This window comes from Muntiacus reevesi, chromosome 3 (assembly GCF_963930625.1).
Source record: "Muntiacus reevesi chromosome 3, mMunRee1.1, whole genome shotgun sequence".
Classification (NCBI taxonomy): Eukaryota; Metazoa; Chordata; class Mammalia; order Artiodactyla; family Cervidae; genus Muntiacus; species Muntiacus reevesi.
Genome location: NC_089251.1, coordinates 93,063,872 through 93,091,156, shown reverse-complemented (window position 1 = coordinate 93,091,156; position 27,285 = coordinate 93,063,872).

Below are 27,285 nucleotides of genomic sequence, written 5' to 3'. Positions count from 1 at the left end.
TATGGGGGAAGGATTAATTAGGTGTTTGGGGTTAACATATACACACACTACTCAGCAACTAAACAACAACAACATGTGCGCGCGTGCGTGCTAAATTGCTTCAGTCAATCTTCCCAACTCAGGGTTCGAACCTAAGTCTCCCACATTGCAGGCAGATTCTTTACCATCTGAGCCACCAAAGAAGGCTTTATACACATATATCTCCTTTTTTTTTTCTAATTCCTTCCCATTCAAGTCACCACAGAACATTGAGCAGAGTTTCCTGAGCTCTACCTAAGATTCTTGTTAGTTATGTATCTTATACCTTAAGTGACATCTGCATCACAAGGGCCATTGTAGGTTTTATCCATGTGTCTTTCAGAGTGGCCTGTTAGCTCCATGCAGGCTGAGTTAGAACAGAGAAACATGGTGTACGAGGAGACCAGTGAGGTGATTTTAGTGACTCAGGTGAGAAGCAATGAAGCCCTGGAAACTCAAGCTGTCAGTCAGGCTGCGTTCCTTTCTCTAGGGGTCTCTAGGGGCAAATTTATTCCTTGCAGCTTCTCAAGGAAGTTGCATCCTTTGGCTCATGGCCCCTTCCTCTGTCTTCAAAGCCAGCAGTACCACATCTTCAAATCACCAACTCTGACCTTCCTGCTTCCTCTGTCCTTTACAAGGACCCTTGTGATCCCATTGGCCCACCTGGATAATACAGGATAAACCTCTCCATCTCAAGATCTTTAGCTCATTCACATCTGATTAAGTCCCTTCCACCTCATAAGGTGGCATAGTCACAGGCTCTGAAGAATTAAGATGTGGGCATGGGGTCTTCCCTGGAGGTCCAGTGACTAAGACCTTACCTCCCAGTACAGGGAGTACGGGTTTGAACCCTGATGGGGAGATCAAACATGGCTTGGGGCAAAAAAAACAAAACAAAAAAACAGAAGCAATATCGTAACAAATTCAACAAAGACATTAAAAATGGCACACATCAGAAAGTCAAAAACAGGAAACAAACAAAATTTGTTTAAAAGAGAAGATGTGAGTATCTTTCCTGTCCATTCTACCATCCTTTTCCCTTCTGGGACCTTTGGAGGAACCATGGTGTAGAATGAGGGGTGAGGAAGCTGGGGTATTTATCCATCGATTTCCATTCTTAATTGATTGAGGGCTGTCTTCAGGGAGTTAAAACTCAGGCATTTCCTAACTGCCCTGTACATTTATATCATCGTACATTATATCATTGTTCATTCTTTATTTCCAGCTACAGGAGTGGTGCTCAGTGGATGGTTGGTGAACAAGGACCGGGAATGATGCAGGTTGAGCTAGGTTAGGAGTTACTCTAGGCCTAGAGGAGAGGTTTGCCCAGTTGGTTAGCAATGATTTTTCCACACTGAGTGGCTACTTGTGGTTGGTTTGGGCATGACAGTGATGCAAGAGGTTTCATTTAGGACCTTCCTTCACCTTTTCTGTTTCTTTTCTTGTACCTAAACCTCAGGCTTTACAGAAAGAAAAAAAAAAAAAAAGCCATGGATTGGTAAACCAAAGATCATACATGCTTTGAGCACTGAGCATAACTGGACCTAAAATTCTGCCCAAAAGTTAACCACAAGAGGATGCTACCTTAACTGCTGGGTCACCCAAGGACCTTCCCACCCAGAACACCACCGTCTCAGCTGGGCTTTCGTCCTTGGAGCCACTCACTTCTCCACATCAGTGGACTGGCCTCTGCCAGTGAAGTTGTGGGGAACCAGAGTTTTAGAGGCAAAGTAGGTAGAAGACCACAGGTAACTTCTCAGCCTATAATTATTTTTAAGAGCTGGAATAAATTCTTCCTTTTAAAGAGGCAAAAGAATGTGACAGCAGAGGGATGGGCTTTTGGAAAAGCATCAGCTCTGTTTTAAGCTGTGGATGGCACAACTTGGATGTCAGCAAGTTGGCTGTTTTTACTTAGGAAGACATTTTTGTAATGATTTCACATCTCATTATCTATTTATTTAAAAAAAATGCACATTCATGATTTTATTGTTCACAGGAATTGCAAAGCTGGCTACTTAGAGTCTTTTCTTTTAAGTCTCATGCACACTGGTCTTCATCTAATAAATTTAATAGTGCTCCAATGAGTTTAAATGAGATACACACATAATAGCCAGAAGGTGAGATTTATCATTTTATTTTTCTATCCTTTGATTTTATGTTCTCTATGCCAACTATATACTAAATATACTAACATGAAAGATTATTTCAGAGAGTAAGCAAAAGTGATGTGATGATCTGATTTAAGTCCAGACTGAATTTGAGCTTCACTTTTCTTCTTATGTCAGGTTCTCTGATGGAGAAATAGATGGCAGATATTTGTTTATTCGTTCATTCATGAATTTCCCTTCAAGAAGCATTCATTAATGTCTCCCCATTTTATATCACTGTCACTGCATATGCATTCACAAAAAGTTGATATTGGTCATAGCATTGGATTAAAATGATCACTAGAGCAATGTTGTAATGAATAAGAAATGTAATTATTAAATTATATTGAGTTGTATTCAATATGACTTTTTCTCCCAGAATGTAGCACAGTTATAAACACTATTAGGTTAGACTTGAGTCATGACTGAGGTGCAACTAGGCAATATTATTGGTATTTGAGAATTGCATTAAGGTAACTATTGCTTCAATCAAAAATAGCCTTTATGTTGATTGGAGAGATGATCTCTCTGTTGGGTTATAATTCCTGCTTTCATGTCTCCATAAATTCATCACTTTGTTTTTTCTCACACTGCTAGTATACGCTTGATAAGGATTTTAATATATGCTTTATGATTTAGAATGAATGCTACTTATAATATTTTTTCAAATACCATGTATAATGTGCAAACTTTTTACAAATATAAAAATAATGCAAAATTTTAAATTAGTATAAATGCATTTGTCATTGTTCTCCCCACCAACTAGAGCAGACACCTTAATGTTACCTTTGATTTTTTTTCTCTTGTCCCATAGATTCAGTCAAGCCTTGTACGGATTGATGTCGCACAAGGCTGGACAAAAAGACCATAGTCAAACTACTGATTTCACAGTGCTATAGACTTGATATTGTTTGCTTTCAAATATACAGGGGCTTCCAGGTAGTGCTAGTAGAAAAAATGCATTTCTCCAGTGCAGGAGAAATAAGAAACTCGGGTTTGATCCTTGGGTCAGGAAGATCCCCTGGAGGAGGAAATGGCAACCCACTCCAGTATTCTTGTCCATGGAGAATCCCATGGACAGAGGGGTCTGGAGAACTATAGTCCATGGGATGGCAAAGAGTTAGACATGACTGAGCAACTAACAATTAGTCGCTGGAACCCTAGGGCTCGCCACAAATGCTAATTCTTCTAAATTAATTTCCTGTTTTTCTAACTTTGAAGCACAGAGAAATCTCTTCAGATCTTTCTCTAGTGGTTGTGCCCAGGAGGACCATCACACATTTACACAAGAAATCGGGGAAAAGGGAAACAGAACACAGGTGTTACCATCCAGGAAATTACTGGAAGTGACAGGATTTACCCTTAGTAGTACTCTTCAAATGAAACCATCCCTCAAAGGTTTGTAAACAGAGAGTGAGTACTCCTTGAACTGTCCATCACCAAATCCCTTGAACTGTATGTTCATGGGTCTGAATTTATTAGGAGACCTGGAGCTTCTGTCAATAACCCACCCTAAGTGGTTTCTCTGCTCCAAGTATCAATTCCACTCTATTCTATACCAATGACAGTTACAAAAATCACTAGAGAGGTTTTCAAGGAATACAGAGCTCAGTCTCCACCAAAGGAGGTTCTCATCTAAGTTAGCCTCAGTGAATCCAGGGCATCTGTGTGTTTAAAAAACTCCAGAGGGTTCCACTGTGCAGCCAGGTTTGAGAACAAGTGGTCTCTAGGGAAAAATAATCTTTCCAAATGCAGTATGATCCTGTTTGTCACTTGCACAAACCCACGTGATGACTCCTCTGTGCCTCCCTGGTTCCTAGGCTGGGATATGTGACAGACTCATTTCTGGGGATTTCTAAAAATGCAAATTTTCTGTTCCAGAGCTACCAAATTTAAATCAGAGGGCATCATTTAAAAGCTTCACAGATATCTAAACTGTTCATCCTGGCTGAGAACCATTGATGTCAGAACCTAAAATCTAAGCTGTTTTGAGACTTCCCTGGTGGCCCAGTGGCTAAGACTCCAAGCTCCCAATGCAGGGGGCACAATTTCGATCCCTGGTCAAGGAAATAGGTCCCGCACACCACAACTAAAGATCTCACACACTACAGTGAAGATTTTAGATCCCCAGTGCCACAATTAAGACCCAGCGCAGCGAAATAAACAAACACTTTTTCTTTAAAAAACTGTTTCAACATATATCTCAAGAAAGAAACCAACTTAAGTCTCCTCAATCATTGCCTTGTATGCAGGTCTGTTTCCCACCTGGTGAAAGGAAGTGCGCATGCAAGTCATATCCAATTCTTTGCAACCCGATAAGCTATAGCCCACCAGGTTCCACTGTCCATGGAATTCTCCAGGCAAGAATACTGGAGTGGGTTGCCATTATTTTCTCCAGGGGATCTTCCTGACCCAGGGATCAAACTTGAATCTCTTATGTCTCCTGCATTGCAGGTGGGTTCTTTACCACTGGCACCATCTGGGAAGCCTGCAAAATGAGCTGCATTTTCTCCAGACTGAAGTCTTGTCTTCCCCAGATTCCAAAGAGGCCTCAACCTCCTTGCTTCCTCTGCCCCTCAGGCTACTCCCTTTCTGTTTCTTCCATAGCCTCCTATTCCTCTAAAAAGGAATTAAATGAATACTCAGGACTCTGAGTCATAGCGTGCAATTCAACCTTTAGTTAGAATGAATTAGTAAATAAACACGCATGTATTTCCACAGCTTTATGCTTTGCTGTATGTTTTCCTCTAGAGTACCTTTGCCAACTTTTAAACTCCTATTGATTATTTAAAAGTCAATTCTTTTTTTTTAAACTTCTTCTCTATTAAGTAGGTCATGAGATTTGGAATCCAATCCATCAAGTGCTCTTGGTAGAGGCTTTATTGCAGAGTCTGTTCTAAATGATCCCTTGTTTACCTATCTGTCTCTACCTAGTAAACAGGAAATCTTCAAGGATGGGAGAATGAAACAAGTCTTCTTGAAACTGTGGCTGAAGAATTATTTGTCCAGTAACTGAATTTAACAAATATTACTTTGGACCAACTATGTGTATAAGTCCGTGTTACTTAGCTATTTTACTTAACTTCTGGTGCTGTTGCAATTAAATGTGATTAAATTTCTTTTCCAAATTTTAAAGAGAAAGAATAAAAATATTTATCCACAAATGTCCTCTCAGCGATGTAGAAGAGTGAAGTGAATGGCTATGGGGTGTGTTTAAAGCCTTAAAAATCTTGAAGGAAGGTGACGCTGAAAATCGATATGAGATGGCAAATGAGTTCATCCAGCTAAGAAAATAAGTGAAATATTTAGAAGCAGAATAACCTGGATTTGTTGAAAATAATAGTCTAAAGCTTTGTTGTTGGGGATTTAACCATTTGTAATAAATTTCTCAGTGTTCTTGTGGATTCATCTGCTGCTGCTGCTAAGTCATTTCAGTCGTGTGCGACTCTTAGCGACCCCATGGACTAGAGCCCATCAGGATCCTCTGTCCATGGGATTTTCCAGGCAAGAGTACTGGAGTGGGGTGCCATTGATTCATCTAGATAGCATTAAAAATCCAACTGCCATGAGATTACCAGGAAGGCCAGTAGTCATGTGTGGATGTAAGAGTTGGACCATAAAGAAGGTTGAGCACCAAAGAATTGATGCTTTCAAATTGCGGTGCTGGAGAAGATTCTTGAGACTCCCTTAGACAACAAGGAGATCAAACCAATCAATCCTAAAGGAAATCAACCCTGAATACTCATTGGAAGGATTGATGCTGAAGCTGAAGATCCAATACTCCTTCAGCCACCTGGTGTGAAGAGCTGACTCATTGGGAAAGACCCTTTTGACAGAAAAGAGTAAAGAGAGGAGGAGAAAGGGGCAACAGAGGATGAGATGGTTAGATAACATCACCAACTCAATGGAAATGAGTTTAAGCAAGCTCAAGGAGATACTGAAGGACAGGAAAGCCCGGTGAGCTGCAGTCCACGGGGTCACAAAGATTGGGACACAACTGAGCAACTGATCAATGACAATGAGAATCATAGCCTTGATGCACCTTTTTTTTATATTAAACTTTTTATTTTGTATTGGGGTATAACCAATTAACAATGTTTTGATAGATTCAGGTACACGGCAAAGGAACTCGGTTATACTTATTCATGTATCCATTCCCACCCAAACTCCCCTCCCATCCAGGCTGCCACATAACATTGAGCAGAGTTCTCTGTGCTATGCAGCCGTAGGTCCTTTTTGGTCATTCATTTTAAATAGAGCAGTGTGTACACGTGATCCCAAACTCCCTAAGTATCCTTCCTCTCCATCCTTCCCCTACCTTTTAAATACTGAACGCCAGAGATAAAGGTCAACCTAGCATGTGTATAGCTGTAAGAAAAGATGTACCCTGTAGAATTACAGATTTAAAGATTAAAGGAAGTATCGTTGGCATTTAGAGAAAGAAAGTGTAATGACAAAAGCACTTCAGGTAATAACTGAGACTCCAAGGTTCACGGGCAAACTTCACCAATACCAGAGATGGCCACACTTCTATAGGATAAGGACCATAGCATCCCTACCAACAACAGTAACAACTAACTTAACTGCAGGAGAAAAGAAAGCTGTACAAGTTCACCAGATTCCAAAATCACAGACCATGTCCTAAACAACAAAAGAACACACACACACAAAATCAAGTTTTAAGACTCTAGATTTATCCCAGGTCTGTAGACCTGTTACATTAAACAAAAAATGGTCAGGGGCTCTTCTTCCACCAGCAATTGTTTTGCTGGTTTGATCATTGCAAGATCCTGCACTAGGAGCTCTAAGTGTTTAAATCAAATAAACGAGATCTGCCCTTGAGGAGTGTGAAGTGTAAACAATACATAAGAGATTTGAATACAAAGAATGTGGATGGTCAAAGACAGCAGCCATTGCTTCTGGAAAAGGCTTCCTGAGGGCAGTACCATTTGGGCGGGGTAACTTGAGTGGGTAGAGGACAAGTTCAGGAGAAGAAACGGCAGGGAGAGGAAGGATGGGATGAGTGCTATATTGGACCCATTTTGGATAATTGTAAAAGAGGAGGCTGCAGAAGGGGGTGAGACGGTTCGTGCCTAGATGTGTCCAATTCTTTGCCACTGTAGCCATCCAGGCTTCTCTGTCTTTGGATTCTCCAAGCAAGAATACTGCAGTGGGTTGCCATTTCCTTCTCCAGAGAGATCTTCTTGACCCAGGTATCAAATTCGAGACTCCTTTGTCTCCTGCTTTGAAGGTGGGTTCTTTACCCGCTGAGCCATCAGGAAAGCCCAAAGAAGGGGGTAAAACCTTAAAACAAAACAAAACAAAACAAAAAACAAACAAGTTGCTTAAAGACTTTTAACAGTAGTTTCACAGGAAGACAGTAGAGGCTCTGGTCAGGAGAATGGGGGAATCAGAGGTATTCTGGTGGGAGAGGGGTAATTAATCTGATGAATATGTGTAGAATAGAACAGACCAGAAAGAAGCCTACTGCAGTGGGGCAGAAGCTGCCTAACTGGGACAACGTAAATGTGGGGCATTGGCAGGAGCTTCATGAGAGGGAGAGACAGATATAGGGAGAGAGAATCCTCCGGGGTTGAGGAGAGCTGAAAGAAAGTATTAAGCTTTGACTCTAAATGTGCCAGAAGACTATACAGTGGAAGTGAGAAATAGATTTAAGGGACTAGATCTGATAGACAGAGTGCCAGATGAACTATGGATGGAGGTTCATGACATTGTACAGGAGACAGGAATCAAGACCAACCCCAAGAAAAATAAATGCAAAAAAGCAAAATGGTTGTCTGAGGAGGCCTTACAAATAGCTGTGAAAAGAAGGGAAGCAAAAAGCAAAGGAGAAAAGGAAAGCTACCTCCACTTGAATGTAAAGTTCCAAAGAATAGTAAGGAGAAATAAGAAAGCCTTCCTCAGCGACCAATGCAAAGAAATAGAGGAAAACAATAGAATGGGAAAACAATAGAATAGAAAGAATAGAGGAAAACAAAAGAAAGAGATCTTGTCAAGAAAATTAGAGATACCAAGGGAACATTTCATGCAAAGATGTGCTCAATAAAGGACAGAAATGGTATGGACCTAACAGAAGCAGATGATATTAAGAAGAGGTGACAAGAATACACAGAAGAACTGTATAAAAAAGATCTTCATGACCCAGACAATCATGATGGTGTGATCACTCACCTAGAGCCAGACATCCTGGAATGTGAAGTCAGGTGGGCCTTAGAAAACATTATTACGAACAAAGCTAGTGGATGTGATGGAATTCTAGTTGAGCTATTTCACATCCTGAAAGATGATGCTGTGAAAGTGCTACACTCAATATGCCAGCAAATTTGGAAAACTCCGCAGTGGCCACAAGACTGGAAAAGGTCAATTTTCATTTCAATCCCAAAGAAAGGTAATGCCAACGAATGCTCAAACTACTGCACAATTGCACTCATCTCACACGCTAGTAAAGTACTGCTCAAAATTCTCCAAGCCAGTCTTCAACAATACGTGAACCGTGAACTTGCAGATGTTCAAGCTGGTTTTAGAAAAGGCAGAGGAACCAGAGATCAAATTGCCAGCATCTGCTGGATCATTGAAAAAGCAAGAGAGTTCCAGAAAAACATCTATTTCTGCTTTATTGACTATGCCAAAACCTTTGACTCTGTGGATCACAATAAACTGTGGAAAATTCTAAAAGAGATGGGAATACCAGACCACCTGACCTGCCTCTTGAGAAACCTGTATGCAGGTCAGGAAGCAACAGTTAGAACTGGACCTGGAACAACAGACTGGTTGCAAATAGGAAAAGGAGTACGTCAAGGCTGTATATTGTCACCCTGCTTATTTAACTTATATGCAGAGTACATCATGAGAAACGCTGGGCTGGAGGAAGCACAAGCTGGAATCAAGATTGCCAGGAGAATTATCAATAACCTCAGATATGCAGATGACACCACCCTTTTGATAGAAAGTGAAGATGAACTAAAAAGCCTCTTGATGAAGGTGAAAGAGGAGAGTGAAAACATTGGCTTAAAGCTCAACATTCAGAAAACTAAGATCATGGTATCCAGTCCCATCACTTCATGGCAAATAGATGGAGAAACAGTGGAAACAATGGCTGACTTTATTTTTCTGGCTTCTAAAATCACTGCAGATGGTGATTGCAACCATGAAATTCAAAGATGCTTACTCCTTGAAAGGAAAACTATGACCAACCTAGACAGCATATTAAAAAGCAGAGACATTACTTTGCCAACAAAGGTGCATCTAGACAAGGCTATGGTCTTTCCAGTGGTCGTGTATGGATGTGAGAGTTGGACTATAAAGAAAGCTGAGCACCAAAGAATTGATGCTTTTGAACTGTGGTGTTGGAGAAGACTCTTGAGAGTCCCTTGGACTGCAAGGAGATCCAACCAGTCCATCCTAAAGGATCTCAGTCCTGGGTGTTCATTGGAAGGACTGATGTTGAAGCTGAAACTCCATTACTTTGGCCACCTGATGTGAAGAGTTGACTCATTTGAAAAGACCCTGATGCTGGGAAAGATTGAGGGCAGGAGGAGAAGGGGATGACAGAGGATGAGATGGTTGGATGGCATCACCAACTCGATGGATATGTGTTTGAGTAAACTCCGGGAGTTGGTGATGGACAGGGAGGCCTGGTGTGCTGCGGTTCATGGGGTTGCAAAGAGTCAGACACGACTGAATGACTGAACTGAACTGAACTGAACTGATGCCAGGAAAAACATCAACAACCTCAGATATGCAAATGATATTGCTCTAATGGCAGAAAGTAAAGAGGAACTAAAGAGTCTTTTGATGAGGATGAAGGAGGAGGGTGAAAAACCTGACCTAAAACTTAACATCAAAAAAACAAAGATTATGGCATGCAGTCCATCACTTCATGGCAAATAGTGTTATAGCCACACGTTCCAGGAAACAAACACACTCAGAAGGACAATGCAGATAGTGGAGTGCTGTTTATTACATCGGCGGGCCCAAGGCAGAGTCTCCTCTTACCCAAGGACCCTGACCAGTTTTTGTGAAAACCTTGTATACCCTAAATGTATAAGATTCCCTGAAACTAGTCTGAACAAAGGAAAAAGAAAGATACAATCAAAGTTAACCCATGATCATTTGCCTTAAGCCTAGGTAGTTAACAGTGGGCAATTATCAATAGGCCTGTGGTTATACCCCCATAAGCGTAATAGAATGTATGATTCTATTCGGTTACACAGATAATTAAGGTACTTTTTTAGGCAATGGAGAGCCCTGGGGCTCTTCCTTTCATGGGTCTGGTTTTCCAGTTGGTATGTCATTTCCATAGATACTGGGCATAGAGTTCAAAGTCCACAGTCCGGCCCAAGATGGAGTCCTGCTTTCGATATAGAGCCTGTTCTGTTTCCTCCTTCAACAGAAGGGGGAAAAGTGGAAGCAGTGACAAGTTTTATATTCTTGGGCTCCAAAACTACTGCAGATGGTAACTGCAGTCATGAAATTATAAAAGACACTTGCTCCTTGAAAGGAAAAAACTAGACAGCGTATTAAAAAGCAGAGATATCACTTTGCCAGCAAAGGTCTGCATAGTCAAAGTTAAGGTTTTTCCAGTTTTCATGTATGTATGTGAGAGTTGAACCATAAAGAAGGCTGAGCGCTGAAGAATTCATGCTTTTGAACTGTGGTGCTGGAGAAGACTCTTGATAGGCCCTTGAACAGCAAGGAGATCAAACCAGACAATTCTAAAGGAAATTAGTCCTTAATATTCACTGGAAGTACTGATGCTGAAGCTGCAACTCCAATACTTTGGCCACCTGTTGTGAAGAACTGACTCATTGGAAAAAAACCTGATGCTGGGAAAGATTAAAGTCAGGAGTAGAAGGGGACAACAGAGGATGAGATGGTTGGATGGCATCACCGATTCAATGGACATGAGTTTGAGCAAGCTCTGGGAGTTGGTGATGGACAGGGAAGCCTGGAATGCTGCAGTCCATGGGGTCACGAAGCGTCGGACACAACTGAACAACTGAACTGAACTGAACTGATGCTGAAGCTAAAGTGTCAATATTTTGGCCACCTGATGTGAAGAGCTGACTCATTAGAAAAGACCCTGATGTTGGGAAAGATTGAAGGCAAATGGAGAAGGGGGCAGCAGAAGATGAGATGGTTGGATGGCATCACTGACTCAATGGGCATGAATTTGAAATTCTGGGAGATAGTAGAGGACGGCAAGCCAGGTGTGCTGCAGTCCATGGGGTCACAAAGAGTTGGACACACCTTAGTGACTAAAAAAATAACAGCAGAAACTAACACAACTTTGTAAATCAACTGTATTCCAATAATTTTTAAAAATATATCTTTTTTGGCATATGCTCTCATATCCTGACTTCGGTCAAAAACTACCCATATCATTTCTCACCTGAACTTCTTTTAAGCTACCGCTTTCTCCTTTTTCTGTTTGAATTTGATTAACATTCTATCCTAGTCCCAAGGCAACAAGGAAGGTGGTATGAGCTTGCCCTGAAGGTAAAACTTTTTTTAGAAAGGTTAGGCAATATGTATTAAGATAGCAACACATATCCACACTGTGCTAATTTATAGTGAATCAGAAATTGTCTGCAATATTTTAAATATTTCAAGGATCTCGCTGCTGTTGGATTTTGATGCTGAGAAAATACTTTTTAAGGTAAACATTCTAACTGCTTTATCAATCCCAAATATTCCACACAGGCTATAAACTAGATAGTTTTCTCAAATATTCCATAAAATGCTGATAAAACTACTTACCCTTGCCATTTAGCTTTATTTCCTTTTTCTACAACCCCACCCCTGCAAGTGGGGTGTTCTAGAAATGTGAATTCTTTGTTGTCATTGTTCGGTTGCTAAGTTGTGTCCGACTCTTTGCAACCCCATAAACTGCAGCACGCCAGGCTCCTCTGTCCTCAGCTATCTCCTGGAGTTTTCTCAAATTCCTATCTATTGAGTTGGTGATGCTATCTAACCCTTTTGTCATTAAATGCATTATACTATAAGGTTTTAAATGTGATCTCTATATAATGTGATTTAATTATTTCACCTTTAGTAATTTATCCATAAGAATTATTAACAAAGATTTGCCTGCATGAATTTTTATTGCAGCCTTGTTTAAGACAGGAAAATAACCTAAATATCCATCAGCAGATTGCTAAATTATTTATTGCACATAACATTAGTTGGAATGTAATGCAACCATTTAAGTGTAAAGTAATAAACCTATTTAATTCTGTAGATGTTCATAATATTAGTTATTAACAAATTAGTGTTCATAAATATATCTTAAAAATACACGTGTCTAGGTATACAAGCATGGTAAAAATGAAAGTCTTTTGCACATTCTTCCCTTTTCTCCAAGTTTTCTAAAATTGAAATAAATTACTTTTGTGATTTAAAAAAATGGCTTTATCTGATACATCTTTCCAGGCCTTCTTTACATATGAGAAATCACAAAATGTTTTTCTGGTTTCCGAAAAGTAGATGTTCCTTCTTATGAAGTCCTATAGCATCCATTGTCTGTAAAACTCATAAAATATTTGCAGAAGTCCCCCCTGTGCTGTAGGTTTTGGTGTGTTGCTATCGTTCAGGTCCCAAAAGGCCAGAATTTGACACTTGTGTTTTAGAATTTTCTATAAAATACTTAAGGATTAATATATATTCAGGAAACTGAACCATTTTAATGAAGTTTCATCTTTTCATAAAGTTTTCTGAGAAATTTCAAGGCAACGAATCTTACAAATTTAAGAAGAGCAATGTGGTCATGTCCCTTCACCTGGGAGGGAAATTGAAACCTAAGGTAATTTAGGCCAGTGCCAAGACTGAACCTAGGGCTTCCCTGGTGCCTCAGTGGTGAGGAATCTGCCTGCCAATGCAGGAGACGTGGGTTTGATCCCCAGTCTGGGAAGATACCACATGCCACGGAGCAAGTAAGCCTGTTTGCCAAAAAAGAAAATGTGTGTGTGTGTGTGTATATATATGTATATATATATAGAGAGAGACGGAACCCAACTTTACCAACCCCTGGACTGCATTTTTGCCCCAGGTATCAGAAATCCCAGCTGCCCGGTGTGCTGGGCAGGGGGCGGTATTACAGAGGTGCTATTTCATCTCTCCCAGTCACCATGCTTTTGAACAGTCTCCACCACTGACATTGACTCTGAGCTTGGCCTCGTGAGTTGCCATCATCAGTGGGGCCTCAGAAAGGGAGACACCAGAAAGAGCTTGATGAGTCTTTGTAAATGAGGTTTGCTTTCTTGGAGCACTGCCTGTATCGTTTTTTTAAATGATAACCCCTGCCATCCGGCTGAAGAAGTCTCAAGAAGACAAGCAAGTCATTCTAGAGAGAGCCTGCACTACCTGCCAGCGTGTGAACGCGGTCCACCTTGAATCATCCAGCCCCGACTGAGACCCCAGCTGAGAGCAGTTGGCAAGTAGCCCCAGGCCAAGGCCAGAACTGCCCAGCTCAACCCAAACCAAAGTACAGATCAGAAGCAAATCAATGGCTGTGTCTGAAGCCACGGAGTTCCAGAGCAGGTTTTATAACTGGCACACACAACTCTTAGCACCTCTTGTCCCTCCTTGCTGCCTCTGTGGTCCTGGCTCCCACACTCAGGGTCCCATTGCCACAGCCCTCCTGCCACTGCGGGCTCCGCCGGATTTCAGAATCCTTCTCAACCAGGGCGCTGGTCCACTCCTTCCAATCATAGGACTTACAGACTTAAAGACATACAGATTTGTAATTCTTTCTAATCCCTAAATGGGATGATATGTTCTCTCTCTTTTTTTAATACATGAATCCGCTCTTTAAGAATCTTTTCCCATAAACATTACAGAGTAATCATTACAGAGTACTGAATAGAGTTCCCTGTGCAATGTTGAATGTTCCTGTGCAATGTGAATGTTCCCTTGCTCTGTTGAAGCAAGGAGGGAAGGAGGCTGGGAAGGGAATCCAGCAGAAATTATGGCCAGACGGCAGCACAGGGTGGGACAGTGCCCAGGCAGGAGCACCCCTGTGCCCTGGGGATAAGCTTTCTTGTGGGGAAGAAAGAACATAAGTAGGTTCTTATTAGTTATTAATAAGGATTTTATATATATATACATATATATATATATATAGGCTAGGCTTCCCAGGTGACTCAGTGGTAAAGAATCCACCTGCCAATGCAGGAGATGCACGAGATTCAGGTTTGATCACTGAGTTGGGAAGATCCCCCGAAGGAGGCCATGGTAACCCACTCCAGTATTCTTCCCTGGAGAATCCCCATGGACAGAGGAGCCTGATGGGTTACATTCCGTGGAGTCACAAAGACTCGGACATGATTTAACGACTAAACAACAACAATATACATATATGTCAATACCAATCTCCCAATTCATCCCTCTCCCCCTCTTTCCCCCTGCTGGTAACCAAGAAGCTTGTTTTCTACATCTCTGACTCTATCTCCTATCTAATGGGGCAAATTGAGACAGACAAGTTTTTGCGGAAGATGGCAAACCTATGTCAGAGGCTATGACAATTTAGTCTGATTTGGATTATGTTTTACTGTCAAGGGTGTTCTGTTCCAAATCCACCCATCCAAAATTGCACTGTAAGATAGATCAGATTTGCCTCCATGTCACAGAAAGACTGGTAAATGGTGACTTGCTGCTCTTGGTTCTGAAGGAAATGAAGAAGGTGTGGACTGAGCTGCAATTTCCATCGTTTTTGTATTCTATACACCCTACCCTCCCATTGCAGCAAAGAATTTAACCAAAATCATAAAAGTTTCTGTGGAAGACAGCATGGTGGCCCAAGTTGACTTTAGGCAAAGTTGGCCATCTGTATCTTTCTTTCCACATCTGTAAATTGAAGACTGTTACATCTGTCCCCTACAGGGACATTATAGTAACAAATGAGAGAAGATACACGAAAGCATATTCTTCAGAGAAAAGTAGTCATAATTATCCTAATTTAAGAAAACACAGAAATCAACTTGTGCTTCCAAAATGTGATACATCTTTTAATTGTTATCAATTTAATTCCTATGAGGTATGTGGATTTAAATTTTGTTGACAATGATTCCAATGAAACCATAATTTAGATATTTTAATATCCATCCAGCTGTTTTACTATCAGTAATTTTAGTTAGGGTAGAATTTTCTTCAGATAAATTATATGTGTATTGGAAACTAGTGATTATAGTATTTCTCTAAGGAATCTTTTTGTTTTAGGCCCTAAAAGAAAAAAACAAATCTCTGAAGTCAATGATCATTTGTAAAACAAGAGATTTATCAATAAAGTTTTGCAAATAAATTGCTTTTTTCTACAACTAAAACATGTTTGCTTTTTAGCCTAAATTACAATTTTAACTACTCTAGTAAGTAAACTCTTCAGCTTCCTGTGACAACTTGAAACTTTTTCTTAAAATTAAAACTGAAATACAAAAACATCACCGATGATTAAAAAACATTATAAATGATAGAGATTTTGTCATCAAAAAGTATCTAACTGATCATTTCAAAAATTTCCAGTTTGCTCCTCTGACTAAAATAATAGGAAAGAAAAGAAAAAACCTCCCTGTCATTTCTCATTTTAAACACTGAGTTTAATTCATAGTCCGCAAAATATAATACAGTTATAGTAACATATAAATAGTTCAATCCAAGCTCCTCCTTCTGTTTCTTCTCAGATGATTTGTCTTCATTCTGCACTTAAATCAATTTTCAAATTCCTTTTTATCCTGTGCAAATGTCTACCCCAAACATAATTTTTTAAGTACAACTGAATTCATGCAGCTTCATAGAAACTTTCTTTTTTTAGCATGCATTGCCTCTTTCCTCTTACTTAGCTCGCCAGTAGCCCCTATAAGTGTAATTGGGAAGATATTAATATTATTGACATTTTAGGGATTAGGCATTTGAAATCTAGAGAGATCACCCTGACTGAATGAACATCAACAGAAGCAAACCCAGCTCTCTGGATTTGTAGTCTAAGTGAGGCCCGTTAGCCTAGGCCACCTTCAGAAACACCGAGTTACAAAACATGGAAGGAACAAAGAAATTTTCATTTTCAAAATGAAATTAAAAGACTCTTGCTCCTTGGAAGAAAAACTATGATAAACCTAGAAGCGTGTTAAAAAAGCAGAGAATCACTTTGCTGACAAAGGTTCCTATAGTGAAAGCTGTGGTTTTTCCAGTAGTCATGTACGAACATGAGGGTTGGACCATAAAGAAGGCTGAGCACTGAACTATTGATGCTTTCGAACTGTGGTGTTGGAGAAGACCCTTGACAGTCCCTTGGACTGCAAAGAGATCAACTCAATCATTCCTAAGGGAAATCAACCCTGAATATTCGTTGGAAGGAGTGAAACTGAAGTTCCAATAATTTGGCCACCTGATGGGACTAGCTGACTCACTGGGAAAGACCTTAATGCTGGGAAAGATTGAGGATAGGAGGAGAGGAGACGACAGTGGATGAGATGGTTGGATGGCATCACCGACTCAACGGACATGAGTTTGATCAAACTCTGGGAGCTAGCCAGAGGACAGGGAAGCCTGGTATGCTACAGTCCATGGGGCTGCAAAGAGTTTGACATGACTTAGCTACTGAACAACAACAATGGTGCGCATGCAGGCTGCCTGTCCATCTCCAGCCCTCCCCTGGGCAGCACTGGCCATAGAACAGCTTCCTCCTGGGTCAGGGGCACCAGCTGTACCCGGAGAGCCACTGCACATCTGCACTCCTCTTCTCGGGCTTACTCTGTCCAGGCCCAGGGATCAGATGCTGACCTTTGCTTCCCAGAAGCTATTTTCTGCATTCTGGCCACATTCTGTCCTTCTGAATTGTTGGGTTGAGCTTGGTCCACAGGGAAATCACTAGGAGTTCAAGAACCACTAAGACTGCCTCTCCTCCTCCCCAGCCTCCCAGTTTCCCAGGCACACATCTCCTGGGATCAAAGCCACTCTCCCTTTGGACCAGCATGCAGTTGCAACCTCTATCATGTGCAAGGGTCATTCTGCACGGCCCGAGTGAGCAGAATAACTTGGGGTGATCTTGTCCATTCAGAAGGACGGAGACACTGTATAGGAGTGACCTCGTAACTACTCTGTGTGGCGCTGGATTTGACCAAGTGAGACTCTGTTGAAGCAAGGAGGGAAGGAGGCCGGGAAGGGAATCCAGCAGAAACTACGGCCAGACGGCAGCACAGGGTGAGACAGTGTCCAGGCAGGAGCATCCTTGTGCCCTGGGGATAAGCTTTCTTGTGGGGAAGAAAGAGCATTTCAACTGACCACACCTCAGCTTGTCTGAGACCCTCCCCAAATACTAGTCTGACGCTGGATTCATCAGAACCTTCTGATTAAGCTTCTCTGGATCACTGAAGCTCAGGCAAGAGTTCCCTAAACCTAAAACTCTCACCTCTATTTAGTTACCAACGGACCCATAGTATTAATTTTAAAACAAAATCAAGCCCCACAACTAAGGAGAGGGTAGTCTGATGAAAGCTTTACAGTCAGATACAGATGGCCAGTAGGCACACAAAGAAGTGCTCAACATCACTAATTATCAGAGAATTGAAAATCAAAACTAAACTAAAAGAGGTATCACCTGACACTAGTCATAATGTCAAAAAAAATCTACAAACAATAAATGCTGGAGAGAATGTGGAGGAAAGGCAACCCTCCTACACTGTTGGTGGGAATGTTAGGTTGATGCAACCACTATGGAGAACAGTAGGTTCCTTGAGAAACTAAAACTAGATTTGCCATATGATCCAGCAATCCCACTCCTGAGCATATATCAGCACAAAACCATAATTTAAAAAGATACGAGCACCCTTATGTTCATAGCAGCAGTATTCACAATAGCCAAGACATGGAAGCAATCCAAATGTCCATCAACAAATGAATGCATAAAGAAGATATGGTGCCTATGTGCAATAGAATATTACTCAGCCCTGAAAAAGAACAAAATAATGCCATTTACATCAACATGGACTGACCTAGAGATGATCATATTAAGTGAAGTAAGTCAGAAAGAGAAAGACAAATATCATGTGATATCACATATGTGGAATTTGAAACACGATGCAGATGAAGTTATCTATGAAACAGAAACACTCACAGACATAGAGAACAGACTTGTGGGTGCCAAGGGGGAGGGAAGAGCAGGAGGGATGGATTCGGAGTTTGGGATTAGCAGATGCAAACTATTATCTATAGGTGGATAAACAACAAGGTCCTACTAGTCCCATGGATTGTAGCTCTCCAGGTTCATCTGTCCTTGGAATTCTCCAGGCAGGAATACTGGAGTAGATAGCCATTCCCTTCTCCAGGGGATTTTCCTGATCCAAAGATCGAACCTGGGTCTTCTGCATTGCCGGCAGATTCTTTACTGTCTGAGCCACGAGGGAAGCTCGATAGCGCCATATCATATCCTGTGATAAACCATAATGGAAAAGACTATGAGAAAGAATGTGTCTATATGTATAACTGAATCACTTTGCTGCACAGCAGAAACTAAGGTGACATTGTAAATCAACTATACTCGAATGTTTAAAAAAGTCTTCTGGTCAGGAACATGTTGCCGTGTACAGAGCCTATGAAATCTGAAACACGGAGCAGAGGCCCAGTGCCTAGATGGAGGGGGAAAGTGGCATCGTCAGCCAAATGTGTTTGTTCCTGGAAAACTGTCAATCAACAGTTTTGAGCTCCTGCCTCTAAACTCACCGCTTAGTCCTCCAGTGTTGTGTGTTGAAAGCTGGAGAAAAAGCAGAAGAAAGAAACCATATAATTATCCATTATCATACCAAAAAATACAATATTTGCTTTCTCATAAGGAAATTATCCTGTGGGTGGGGTGGGAGGAGATAAATATATCTCCGAGTTAGTCAACCATAACTGGTAACTGAGGTAGTAACTTTTTTCATGGAAAATTATTTCAGAAAACACAAACATTCACAAAAACTAGGTCAGTCTCTGAGACCCTGGTTGGAAAAATTACTATGGCACAATTTGGTATCACAAACTATCATTTGTGGGGCCATCTCTTCCCTGGCTACAGGTCTCTGTGTGTGCCTGAACGGCTTAGGGGGAGGGTGGTTCATCAAAAGGGAGGAACAAAAATCTATGACAAGGGTCAGGCTATCTGACATCTTTGAGACAACTTAAACTCATGTCATCCTGAGGCCTGGGGACCTGATGAATAAAACAAAAGTTCAGGCATTGAATAGCACAGAACTACACACACACACAAATGCTATTGCTCAGTCAATAAGTTGTGTTTGACTCTTTGTGACCCCATGCGACCCCATGGACTACAGCACACCAGGCTCCTCTGTCCTTCACATTCTCCTGGAGTTTGCTCAAGTCCATTGAGTCAGTGATGCTGTCTATCCATCTCATCTTCTGCTGACCCCCTTCTCCTCCTGCCCTCAATCTTTCCCAGCATCAGTCTTTTCCAATGAGTCAACTCTTTGCATCAAGTGGTCAAAGTATTGGACCTTCAGCTTCAGCATCAGTTCTTCCAGGTAGATAGAGGTAGATCTCATGAGTCCTACTGATTGACTCTGGATTCAAGTACCCCAAACTTCAAGGGCCACAGGCCTCAGATTACAGCACAATATCAACCCCTCCAGCCTGATCTCACCCCACAGAATGCATACATATCCAACGTAGAACCAAGTACAGTTTGCATAAACTTTGTGATAAGCATCATGTTCCCTGTGGATTCTCAGCACAGAAATAAGAAACTATTGCATGATTGTCAACTCTGCTTCAACCAGACTCTGTCAAATTCTCCTTTTGGATTCTGTAATGTTCTGGTCATGCTATCGAACTCGAGTCCAAATCAGGACAGTTTATTGTTTTAATTGGTGTATAGTTGCTTTAGAATATCATGTTAGTTTTCTGCTATGCAGCAAAGTGAATCAGCTGTATGTATATCTATATATCTATATATCAGCTATATCCATATGTTTATATATATACATATACATATGATAAATATATCATATATCATATCATATATCATATATATATCAAATATATGATGCATTTACATATATCATATATATATAATTATATATATATATATCCCTTCTTTTTTGGATTCCTTCCCATTTAGGTCACCACAGAGTACTGAGTAGAGCTCCCTGTGCTATACAGTAGGTTCTCATTAGTTATCTGCTTTATGCATGCATGCTAAGTTGCTTCAGTCGTGTCTGACTCTGTGTGACCCTATGGACCATAGCCCACCAGACTCCTCTGTCCATGGGATTCTCCGGGTAAGAATACTGGAGTGGGTTGCCATGCCCTCCGGCAGGGAATCTTCCTAACCCAAGGGTTTAAACCCGAGTCTCAAATCTCCTGCATTGGCAGGTGGGTTCTTCTCCACTAGCACCACCTGGGAAGACCCATCTATCATATACAGAGTATCAATAGTATACATGTGTCAATTTCAATGTCCCAATCCACCCCACTCCACCTTCCCTCCTTGGTATCCAAACATTTATTCTCTACATCTGTGTCTCTATTTTTGCTTTGCGAGTAAGTCCAGCTATACCATTTTTTCTAGATTCCACAGATAAGTGTTAATATATATTTGTTTTCTCTTTCCGACCTACTTCACTCTGTATGACAGTCTCTAGGTCCATCCATGTCTCAGCAAATGGCGCAATTTTGTTCCTTTTTATGGCTGAGTAGTATTCCATTGTATCCATGTACCACATCTTCTTTATCCATTCTTCTGTTGATAGACACCTAGGTTGCTTCCATGTACTGGCTGTTGTAGGTAATGCTGCTGTTAACACTGGGGTACATGTGTCTTTTTGAATTATAGTTTCTCCAGGTATATGCCCAGGAGTGGGATTGCTGGATCACACAGCAAGACAGTTTAAAAGTCCGAATATACCATCTTGCACAAAGCTCCCCCACTCACTGTGGGTCCCTAAAAGTCTAGACTTGTTCCAAGACAGATCGTGAGTTGGGAGGCAATCAGTGCCCTTCCCCCTTCCCCTCTTCTGAGTGTGTCTTCCTCGGAGTTGGGCAGATGGAGACCCAGGAAATCTCTCTGAAGGGGGTGATGGCTGACATCTAGGTGAAGAAAGGCAGAGAGCCAAGATCCAGAGGCATTATTTCATACATGGCGAGAGTGTAGGGTCCACGTGGGCCCCGCGTAGGAGATGCAGGAACATCGCCAAATTCTCAGAGACTAGAAACATATTTAAATGGTAAAAACCATGTGAAGTTTTCCATATAAATATTGAAATGTATCATGTTTCTATTTTTTTTCTTCTGAAGCTACAAAAATACACATGTTTCATACAAACAGAGATGGAAAGCAAAGGAAAACTGTGAGAGCTTAAGTAAAACTGGGCTCATGAGTGCTCTCCAGCTTCATCATTTCTTCTTAGTCGATTTCTGGTTCAACCTCGTCCACATACATTTCCGTTGATGTTGATACTTGCAAAACTCTTTATCTTGTAATCACCTCCGTTTGACCCATACTTCAGACTTGATTATCTGAGGTTTATGCTTTCCCTATTTCCATTATTTGAAAACTTTTTTTGAACAAAAGTGGATATCATCTCATTTTTCCACAAATACCTCTAAAAATTTACCAGGAAAGTCAAGATATGTGGATAATGAAAGTAGTGTAGAAACAACAGCATTTTATCATCATAATAACTAACCCATGTGATATGGAAATATAATTAAGGATGGAGTATATTGTATGCATAATTGGGATTATGGACATGCCTATAGAATTTCATAAAAGTTTAGATCCAGGAAAATGTAATTTTGAAGTAAGAAAGTTTAAGGCATATTTCTTAAATTTTCTTCTTGCTTTTTGAAGTTTCAAAGAATTCCACTATTTCTGACTTTCACTGATTGGTTTAAAGCATTATAAAGACTTTATGTGTTATTACCAGGCAGATTCTTACACCAAAAACCATATGTAGAAAAGGGTTACTTATTGCATACGGCATTTCTGATTAGAAAACAGCTCTGGAACTTCTCAGAAAATACAATGAGTAAAATTCATCTGAAACATTGTAACTGTGGAGCCAACATTATTTTTTATGATATGAATATTTCAGACAAATTATTGCCTGCTGAATTAAGTCATGATGAGACAAGTAGATTTATCTTGAAATTGCTGTTCAGTCATTCAGTCACTAAGTCTTGTCTGACTCTTTGCAACCCCATAGACTGAAGCATGCCAGGCTTCCCTGTCCTTTGTTATCTCTTCGAGTTTGCTCAAAATGACTTTTTAGGAAAAGGAATTTCTGGTTTAGATGACAGGATAAGGGGGTCACAGTTCTTGAGGTGCTAGCCTAACACGATCCCCCTTTGTCTGGCAAAGTATTAAAGCCACTCTTTCACCTCCCCCCCAAAAAAGAAGAAGCCATGACAAGTAAAATTTTACCTATGTTATAGTGTCTTTAATGTTGTTAGAAATCACCAGGCAAGTTAAAGAAGATGTATGTCGTCTTATTATTAATTACTAAACTATACTTGATTTACAGTTGGAAGTGTTTCAGTGTGTGAGTTCCCAAATCAGCTTACCAAGTTGTGCAAAGTCAAAATCAAATTATTTAAACAATAAAGATTTAGAAATCTCAAAATGAGATTATGAGATCAGTGTTTATTGAAAGTGTTCAGTAAACTAAGATGTTTGAAGAACCATCACAGACTATTTTAATTAAAAAGAAAGGCCAGTTTCAATAGTGCTGAATAGGGCCCACAACATCTTACACAATACAAAATTTATCTGTCATAAATCAAAGTTCACATTATCAACACTGTGGCTGGGCTATATTAAAATAAAGTGTGAGTGGAAATTTTAATGGGTTTGTAACAAACTAAGAGAGGAAGAGTGTGTGTGTGTGTGTGTGTGTGTGTGTGCACGCGCACACGTATGTGCGTGCTCAGTCATGTCTGATGCTTTCTGACTCCATGGACTGTAGTGTGTCAAGCTTCTCTGTCCATGGGACTTCCCAGGCATGAATACTGGAGTGGACTGCCATTTCCTACCCCAGAAGATCTTCCTGACCCAGGGATTGAGCTCTTGTCTCTTGCATCTCCTACACTGGCAAGCAGATTCTTTACCACCAGTGCCACCTGGGGAAGTGAAAGTGAAAGTTGCTCAGTTGTGTCTGACTCTTTGTGACATGGAATTCTCCAGACAAGAATATTGGAATGGGTCCCCTTTCCCTTCTCCAGGGGATCTTCCCAGCCCAGGGATCAAACCCAGGTCTCCCTGGGTTCAATTCAGCAGGCGAATTCTTTACCAGCTGAGCCATGAGGGAAGCCCAATGCCACCTGGGGAACAGGAAGAGTCAAAAGTATCTGCACATACTTTCATCATTATCTTTCAGACTCAGTAGTAATGATGTCTTACAACATCATTAAAGAACAACAAAATACTTTCAAACTGCTAATTCTTCATACAGTACTACTAGTCCTCACTTTGTGTGTGTTTGTGGAGAGGGGATTATCAAATGTTTTTAAAGAAAAAGAAGAAATATCATACAGGTTGTTTTGTACTTCTTCAAACACACAACATTGGCAGCATAGTATTAAGAATCGTCCTCCTTATTCATTTAATTGAACAAACATGGAATATTGATCATACGCCCCAAGTATTCTAGCTGCTACGGACAGTTTTTCTTTTTTTTTTTTTTCAAAATAAGAAAGAATGTATCATTTTTCATTACCTGAGAAGAATAATAAACATAGAAAAATAAACTGGAGTCAAGAATAGCAATTATGCCAAAATAATCTCAGAGAGCTTCAAAGTTGAGAGTTTTCTTGAAAAAGAAGGGGAAGATTTTAAAAGAAAAATACTTCATGGCAATAAGGTAGTGTTTTTTCCTCTGACACCATCAGAAAAAGAGCAGAAAATGTAAAGGCTTTTGCCAAAGATTGAAGGCTATGTGATTGAATTGAAATATATGATTCTGGGAGAATGAATTCAGCAAAAGAAAACAAATTTTAGAACTCTTTTTATAAAACATAGAATGAACCATTAAATAAAGCAGTGGCCAAATTAACCAACAAATTCTATGCAAACCCTAGAACTCTGATCTTCCTTTCAACTTGAAAAGCTCAACTTTACTTATAATTGCTGATTCAGATGATTGTGACTATTTATTTATTTGATATGCCTTTCACAGTCAAGCTCCCCATTCCTCCAAGTTTCCAGATACTACATTGGGTTAACCAATAAAGATGATGCATTTTCTATGTGGTGCTTCCCAAAAATACATTGGGTTGCCCAAAAAGTTTATTTGGGTTTTTCTACAAGATCTTATGGAAAATCTTAAATGAAATTGTTGGCCAACCCAATACTTACAAATTGAATATTCATTGGAAGGACTGATGTTGAAGCTCTGATACTTTGGTCACCTGATGCAAAGAACCAACTTGTTGGAAAAGACCCTGATGTTGGGAAAACTTGAAGGCAAAAGGAAAAGGGGGTAGCAGAGGATGAGATGGTCAGATGGCATCAGCAACTCAATGAACATGAATTTGAACAAACTCTGGGAGACAGTGAAAGACAGGGAAACCTGGCGTGTTGCAGCCCACGGGGTCACAAAGAGTCGGACACGAGTGAGTGACTGCACACCACCACTTACACAGTACGAGAAGATGAGAGGCTCAGTAGCTGGATGCTAATGGTTGTGGAGAGGAGTGGGTCTGTGCTTGTATGGGCATGCGGGCGGACACACACACACACATATACATGCACACACCAGTCAGGCTTGAATGAGCTCAGTCTTGTGAAAACATTGCCACAGCACCATGCCTCGCCTTTGGAGACAAGGAGGATGCTCTACAACTTGAATCTTACCTCTAAGACCTGCACATTGCTCAAAATACTATCACTCTTTCAGCTCCAAACCTTAATTTCAGGACTAAAAATGTTTGGAGTTGACCATGCAGTCTTGGCTCGAGAACCAAGTCTTGGCACATCGTGATGAGCCGTGAGCAGTGACATGAGAGCTATGAAAATGTCTGTGTCTTATTCCAAGGGAAACATCAAGAGAAAAGTGGTACCTGAGGTATGTTTATAAAGCTGCTCACTTGCTTAATGAGTTCCTTCTAGTCCAGAGATGGATCTCTGGAACCCACCCGCAAAAGGCACCCCTTCCCAATCCTTAGGGTCCTCTCTCTGCTTAATAACATGGTGAATTAAAAGGTGTGTATGGAGCTAGAAAGGTGATCAGGAATGCAGTCCAGGAATGTATGCTTTGTTGTCAAAATTAAACTCTTCTTTCATAACATCTAATTCAGTGATACATTAGTATAACCTGGCAGGAGTTTTATTTTTTTCCTTCCATCGCTCTAGAAGATCAAGGGATAGTTATGATTCTCATAGGCATTCTCCTTGACTTCTTTTTAAAATACTTTCCATTTCTCTACCGCCCACTAGCAACTATTAGACCTGTTAGAGGTTATAAAAATAAGTGAGTTTCAAACTCTTATCCCACAGGAGAAGGACAAGTACTGGGGAGAGGTAAGGCTACAAATAATTCGAGTGACATATTAGCACCATGACATAAAGCCAAGGGCCACAGAAATGCACCAGAGAAAGAAAATGGTCAGCCGGGAAGAACCAAAATGGTACTCTGCCGGCGCCCCATGATGGGCAGGGTGATGGAAGGGTCAGGTACGGACTGCGCGTCTCACTTGCAAGGAGCTGTAGGAGCAGAAGAAACATGGAAACTTACCGGGGACCTATTTAGGCAGGAGGAAGCAGAACAAAACATGAGAAGCCTGCAAATATAATTTCTAGTCATGTACAGATGAACGAAACGCAGTCAGTCTGTTCTCTGGGTGAACGTTCTGACACTCCCGCCACCTCCAAGCTCCAGCTCTGCTCTTAACAACTCTGTGGACTGCAAGGTGTCTGGGTCCCCAATTGTTAGGGTTAGGGGAACCTAACCCTAGCCATAAACCTAACCCCAACTCCACAGAGGGGGGCCCTGGTGTTCCTGACAGTTCCTTAGGTTCAGAAATTTTGCAGCCTGAAACATCCATGACACTCTATCATCAACATGTCAAGAAGTGGTATCTGTAACTTAAAGTTATAGACAGCCATCCCCCCACCCCCATCATCAGCTTGGCATTCCTGATTTCAAATTTCCTAAGACCTGGCTGATATCTCTCTACTTCAGACTGATGACTGCTTTTTATTTTTCATCCACTGCTCATTCCTACGACTCTCCTCACTGTGTTGGTGATATCCTTCCATGTTCTCATTTACTTCATCTTTCTTTTGAGTGGGTTTCTGGTTGTATGACTGCATCAAGGAAATCTGGCCTAAATAAAGTGCCTATCTGAAAAAGAAACATGAGGAAAAGGGGACGACGGTGACAGTCACAAATAATAGTGAGCAAATGCAGAGTTGGGAGAAAACTGTTGTCCAGTGTCTGTTCTAACTGAACCGCCCACAAGAAAAACATCTAGTAGTGAGGTGCCCCAGTGTCTCACTTCAAAGCTCATACATGGATGGACCTGAGGGTGCTGTGCTAAATGAAGTTAGGGAAGGAAAAATATGTATGTTCTCACTTCTATGTGGAATCAGAAAATGCTGATCTTATAGAAATAGAGAGTAAAATGGTGGCCAGCAGAGGCTTGAGAGTGGGGAGAGAAATGAGCAGATGTTGGTCAGAGTATGAACTTCTAGCCAAGAAAAAAATAGTTTTGGGGGATTTGATGTACAAAATATGTCTTCCCAGGTGGTCCTAGTTGTTAGGAACCCACCTCCCAGAGCAGGAGACACACAAGATGCAGATTTGATCCCTGGGTTGGGAAGATGCCCTGGGGAGAAAATGGCAATCCACTCCAGTTTTCTTGCCTGGAGAATCCCATGGACAGAGGAGACTGGTGGATTATAGTCCATGGAGTCACAAAGAGTCAGACATGATTTAACGACAACTGAACAACAACAATATGATTAACTCTACTCAACGCTATGTAATTACCTGTGTGGGAAAAGAATCTAGAAAAAGAGTGGACACAAACATATGTATAACTTATTCACCTTGCTTCACACCTGAAACTCACACAACATTATACATGAACTGCGCTCCACTGAAGTTTTTTAAAG